Here is a 6,772-nt window from a genome sequence, read left to right on the forward strand (position 1 = left end):
AACACACCTCTTCCCCCAAGTTGCTTTTGGTCATTGGGTTTTATCACAGCAGTAAAAACCCTAACTAAGACAAAGATGCATGCTTCACTGGCAATATTTTTATTTTTATGTGCATGGGTGTTTTGCATGCATGCTTGTCTGCATGCCTGGTGCTTTCAGAGGCCAGAAAGAACTTGGTTTCCTTGGGAATGGAGTTACAGAGAGTGTGCTCATGCAGGTGCTGGAATCAAATCCTAACCGTCTGGAAGAGCAACCTGTGCTCTTGAGCGACTCTGCAGCTTCCCCTTTAAAGAATCATTTAGATTGATTATTTTCATTTTATGTGTGAACGTTTTGCTCACATGTAACACATGTGTCCCTGCTGCCCACAGAGGTCAGAGGAGGGTGTCATATTCCCTAGTGCTGGAGTATGGGTGGTGGTAGGCAAACATGTGGGTACTGGGAACTGAACCTGGTCCTCTGGAAGAGCAACAGCTGCTTTTTTTTTAAGTGAGTTTTATTAGAAAGGGAGGGGGAAAGAGGAGAAAGAGGGGGGACAGAGAGAGAGAAAGAAGAGAGAGAAGAGGGAGGCAGGAAAAGGCCTGTCTGGCCCTTCAGAGGAGCCGTGGGAAAGAGACGCAGCTGTTAACTGTTGAACCATCTTTCCAGTCCATTTATTTCATTTTATTTGTTGTTGGTTTTGTTTTTTTTTTTGTTTTTGTTTTTGTTTTTTGAGACAAGAGTCTTGTTCTGTATGCAAAGCTGGCTTCAAACTCATGAGACCCTTCTTCCTCAGCCTCCTCAATTCTGAGATTACATTATCATATTTTAGTAAAGATATTTGAAATAAACCAGGAAAACTTTGTTGAAGAGATTTTGTGTCTTCTAAAAACATGCTCCATGAATCGGTGAAGTGAATAAAGCACTAGCAGACAAGCTTGATGACTCGTTCAATGTGGGAACCCACATGGAGGTCAGAGGTCAATGTCAAGTACTCTCCAGTCCTTCACTTTATTTTTTGAGATTTCAGACAGAATTCATTCATTGTCTTGGTCACTGTTCTGTTTCTGTGGAGAGACACCACGGTCAAGGTACCTCCTTTAAAAAGGAAGCATTTAGAAGCATTTAACAGGGTCTCGCTCACAGTTTCAGAGGGTTAGTCTGTTATCATCATGGTGGAGAGCATGGCAGCGGTCACAGTGTTGGAGCAGCCACCTCAGATCCCACCTCCAGAAACATGCTTCCTCCAACAGATTCACATCTCTTCATCTTTCTAACCCTACCAAGGATTCCACTCCCTGGTGACCAAGCACTCAAATATAAAAGCTTACGGGCCATCATTGGATAACAAGTACCTTAGTACAGTAGTCTCTGCTCCAGAAACAAAGTATTAAGAAATGTTCTAGTGGAAAAGAATGTCAAAAGTTTCTCAGTCTGGGAGTCACGTGTTTGGTGTTCTGAGTAGAAGGGACACTGGGCAGATTTTGGAGGCTTCCCAAAGAAACCAACAACTGAGTTGAGTTTTGACAAGTGGCTGAGACTTCAGTAGTCAAGGATGGGACAACAAGGCACAAAGGGCAGAGGGGACAGAATAGCAAGAGCCTAAATGTGGAGGGTGGCACATGGGAAATATCTGGGGGCCAGCCAGCACCCTTACATGCTACTACCTCCCATCTTTGGTGTTGGAGTGAGTGATAGATAATAAACTGACAAGCCGGGCATTGGTGGGGCACACCTTTAATCCCAGCACTCGGGAGGCAGAAGCAGGTGGATCTCTGTGAGTTCTAGGCCAGCCTGGTCTACAGAGTTAGTTCCAGTACAGCCTCCAAAGCCACAGAAAAACCCTGTCTCCTGGGAAGAAAATAAGCTGACAAAATACACCAATGGTAGGAGACAGTAAGGGAGAGTCACCCTTTACAGGCATTGGGAACTCCAGTCAGAGCTTTGCTTAAAAGAGGATGGCTGGGGGTGGGGAAATGCTGAAGAAATGGTTCAGTAAGTAAAGTGCTTGCCTTGTAACCACAAGGACCTGAGTTCAAGCCCAGAACTGTACTAGAAATGAAAGGAAGGAGGGAGGGAAGAAAAAGGGTTGGAGAGATGGTTCAGTGGTTAAGAGCACTGGCTGATCTTCCAAAGGTCCTGGGTTCAGCACTCATGTGGTGGCTCACAACTGTGTATAACTCCAATCCCAGGGAATCTAGTGTCCTTCTCTGGCCTTCATGGACACGAGGCATGCACATGGTTCATAGACATACATATGTGGAGGGAAACCACCCATACACATAATAACTTTGTTTTTTGAGACAGGGTTTCTCTGTAGCTTTGGAGCCTGTTCTGGCACTTGCTCTGTAGACCAGGCTGACCTCAAACTCACAGAGATCTGCCTGCCTCTGCCTCCCGAGTGCTGGGATTAAAAGTGTGCACCACTAATGCCTAGCAATTAATGTTTTTTAAAGGACAAATGAATAAATAAATAAATAAATTCATAAAAAGGATAAAACTGTTCAGGAGACAGAGGCAGGTGGATCTCTATGAGTTCTAGGCCAGCCTAGAGTTAGTTCCAGGACAGCAATACAGAGAAAACCTGTCTCAAAAAAAAAAAAAAAAAAAAAAAAAAAAAAAAAAAGACAAACCAACAAATAAACAAACAAAAGAATAAAACTGAAAAATTGGGCCATCAACCAGGATAAAGATCTTGTTAATCAAAACTGATCCCTCTATGGAAGGACTTCACAAAGTCATTCTCTAACTTCTTCCTGAATACCCCCACACAGTAATAACAATAAATTATTTTTTTAAAGCTAGGCATGGTTGCACATGCCTGTAATCCCAGCACTTGGGAAGACACCCAGGTCTACATATTGAGAATCTGAAAAGAAAACAAACAAAACAAAACTGGGTGTGGTGGTGCACAGTAAATGCTTGGAATCCCGGCTGAACAGATAACATGGACAAGCATCCTTGGGGCTTGTTGACCAGCCACTGTGGACTGTTTGATGAGTTCCAGCCCTGTTAGGACACCCACGTTAGAAAAAGAAAGGAAAAAATGTGGGCAGCTGTGTGGTGTTTGTTTTTGTTTTGTTTTGGTCTTTTGGTTTGTTTGTTTGTTTTGACAGGGTTTCTCTGTGAAACAGTCCTGGCTGTCCTGGAACTCACTTTGTAGACCAGGCTGGCCTTGAACTCACAGAGATATGCCTGCCTCTGCCTCTTGAGTTCTGGGATTAAAGGTGTACACCACCAATGCCCAGTCAAAGCCGCAGGTTTAGCTGGAGTTCACTTCATCTCATGATATCCCCTCTCCACTTGGAATCATCATTCTTCTGTATAGATAGAACCCTTTCCAGAATGTGTAATGAGAAAAATAAAAAGACCCCAACTAAGCAAAGGGACCCCTTACTCTAAGCTATGGGACATGAAGTCAGGAACAATTCCCACAAGAAGAGGAGAGCCTGAGCTCATCACCAACTGTATAAACATCACTCCCCACCCCATTGTCTCTTAAGAAAACTGGGAACCAGGTAGCCTCTCTAACCTGCTGGTCATAAATCCTCCAGGGAACTAGATAACCTCTCCCAGACCCCAGGATGTGTTAATCAACCCTGCCTGAGCAGACAACAGTTACAGTTAAGGCACCTTTGCTAAATAACCTTTGTCTCTCAATTACCTTGTATGGAAACTTTGTAACCTTATACACTAAGAAATCTCTGTAACCATGGAAACTCTGGAATTTGTGGCCTTCAACCTCATGGTCTTCCTCTTTAAAAGTTTCCCTTTATGGCTGATTGGCATCTTGTTTCCCCACCATGGAGTGAGATCCAAGCTGGCCAGCTTGAACAATAAAGAGAAACCTTTGCATTTGCAGAACTGTCTGGCTCCTTGGGTTGGTTTAGGGCTCTTCGAACCTGGCACAACAAATGGACTTTGGGTAGACCTGGCCTGAATTACCTCCCCTGGCTCTCACCTAGGAGCCCTGTGGGGCAAAGACAAATATGGATCTTATTTCTTCACAGAAACCTCTCTGGACTGAGGGGTAGGTTTGAGTTTGCCAAGGTCTTTGGGAATCAGGACTGACCAGGAAGCAGAAAGGAGACAAAGAGAAGACTTAGAAATTACGGTTAAGAAAGAAGATTTAAAAGGAATCAGTCAAACAAGCAACCCCCAGGGGCTTAAAGTCTTTAAACTGTATACTATCCAGGCACAAGTCAATAACCACCGAACAGGGCTTAGTGCTGAAAGACAAATAAATCATCTGCAGACATCACATGTCACCTCCTAACTGGAACCAGTCCATCTTTCCTTCCTTTGTCAAATCACTACAATGGTTGACAGGATCTAGGAAACAAGCCCCTGGGTATGCTTGTGAGGGATTGCCTATGCTATGTTAATCTGATTCCTGGACTGAATAAAAGGAGAGAGTTGAACATCAGCACAGGCTTCACCTGCTCCCTCCCTGACTGTGGACACCATGTGACCAGCTGCCTCAAGCACTTTCCATCTTGTCTTCTCTGTCCCTTGAACCCAGAACCAAAATAAACTGGTTTCTTTTTTCCTTAATTTGCATTTGTCAGTGTATTTATTATAGCAAATAGGCCATAATTAACACAGTAACCTTTGTTAAAACCAACGAATGTAAAACAAATAAACAAACAAAAATAAAAAACAAAAACCAACCTACATAAACTTGTTATATATGTCCTCTGGATTTAGAATAAGTTTTATGCCCACCAAGAAACTCCTGGAAAGGTGGGTGACTTTGAGAAACTAGGTTTCCCTCTGAGTGTGAACTTTTGGTCTGTCATAAAACTTTCTCCTTATTCCTTATTTTATCTACTTTATCTCCTCTCAGTTTTCACTCCAAGGGTGACAAGGTCCTGGAAACCCTGGATAGATCTCTCTATATCTACCTCTAAGACCACCCCAACCTTTATCACCTGCAACATTTTGGCTTCTTGTTACTTACAGTTTAACTACATATTTGTTCTAGACTTGACTTGATGCCTCCCTTTCCCACTAGATACATAAGCTCCAATACTAGATGCCTCTGAACACCAATAGACACAATTATCAAAATGTACCTACAAGATGTACCCACCTAGAAAGTAGGGGCCTGACATGTAACACTAAACAGTGTTTGTAGAAGCTAAATCTAGTGGCTTGGGCCTATAAACCTAACTTTTCTGAAAGCTGAGGCAGGAGGATAGAAAGTTCAAGCCAGTTTGGATTATAGAGTGAGGTTTAGGCTGTATGGGTAACAGGAGACTTTGTTTTTAAAAAAGTAAAAATAAAGAGGGCTGGTGATGTAGCTTATTGGCAGCACTCTATTTTGTTTTTGTTTTTAGAGACAGGGCTTCTCTGTGTAGTCCTGGCTGTCCTGGAACTTGCTCTGTAGAACAAGCTGGCCTCAGACTCAGAGAGATCAGCCCGCCTCCACCTCCTGAGTGCCAGAATTCAAGACCGCACCACTCCGTGCCACAGTGCCCAGCGCTCATTAGTAGCACTCTTGCCTAACATGAGCTAGGGCCCAGTTTTCCTAGTACTAAAAACAAAAGTTTGTGGATGTTTAAGGATAAAGAGATAGATCAAGGGCAGGGTAGATGGCCCAGTGGGTGTAGGTACTTGTTACTAGGCTTAATAACCCGAGTTTGATCCCCAGAACCCATACAGTGAAAAGAAAGAACTGACTCCAACCATATGTCCTCTGACTTCCACATGTGGGCTGTCTCACAGAATCAGTCAATGTGGAGAAAAAGAAAGATGATCAACAGTTGCCAGGGTCAGAGGTCAGGAGCAGGTAAATGGACCCAAGGAACAAATCTGAATGTTAAAAATTGGATTGTAGTGATGCTTGTTGTGAACTTAAGTTCCCAGAAAAAAAGTCACGTGGTTGTTAAATATTCTACAAGGCCAATTGGCTGAATGTAAAGAGCTGGAATGTTGCAGGTCCAGATATCTTGGCTATCTTATCTCCTTCACAGGCATTTGTTGTACATCCCAATGTGTGGCCCCATATCCTTGGGACTATTAAGTAAGTCTTCTTAGAATGCTCTCACTCCTAACTTTCCCTAACCCAAAGGTAAGAATGCCATCAGATAACATCTGAGGTCTAGAGACAGGGATTTCTTGGCTTTGCTACAACCTGCCTGCCTGGTGTTCCCAGTGTATTTGAAAAGTGTGGGAGATTTTTCTTGTTTTGCTACTATTAAGATTTCACAAACTGTTGCTGTAGTGGATGTTGTATGTGTGTGTGTGGGTGTTTTTCAACTCTTGTCTTCTTGAAGTAATGAATTCAGTCAAGAGATATAGACATTTTGACTAGATGTTTACTTAACAAAGCTGTAGTTTGGTCAGTAAAGCCAAGTAGAGAATTCCCTAGAGAGTGGGAGCTGGGGGCAGCGGCTCAGTAGGTAAAGCAAGTGCTCCAAAGGAGACTGGAATGCACTTCCCTTGCCCAAGGAGCTTCATAATGTGTTATGTATTGTGGATTTTAAAGAAGTTGTTATGAATACCTATGAGTTAAGTAGCATATTCATGAGGTAAGGTGACAATTTTTCCATCTCAAATCATGAGCAGGATCTTCTTCCTTTTTGCATATTTCTTTCCATGATGTCAACAAATGGGAGGAGGTATCAACCCCATAATATAAATGATATTCTAATGATGTCACATTTTTTAAAGATGCAAACCCTTGGATCATGTATACTTGTAGGAACATGTCGCGGTGCCTCAAGTTTCCAATATAGTGGAAACAACTGAACTGCTGTTCCAAGGATGTTTCCTGACAGCAGAGCATTCC

Source organism: Phodopus roborovskii, unplaced genomic scaffold, assembly GCF_943737965.1.
Source record: "Phodopus roborovskii unplaced genomic scaffold, PHOROB, whole genome shotgun sequence".
Lineage (NCBI taxonomy): Eukaryota > Metazoa > Chordata > Mammalia > Rodentia > Cricetidae > Phodopus > Phodopus roborovskii.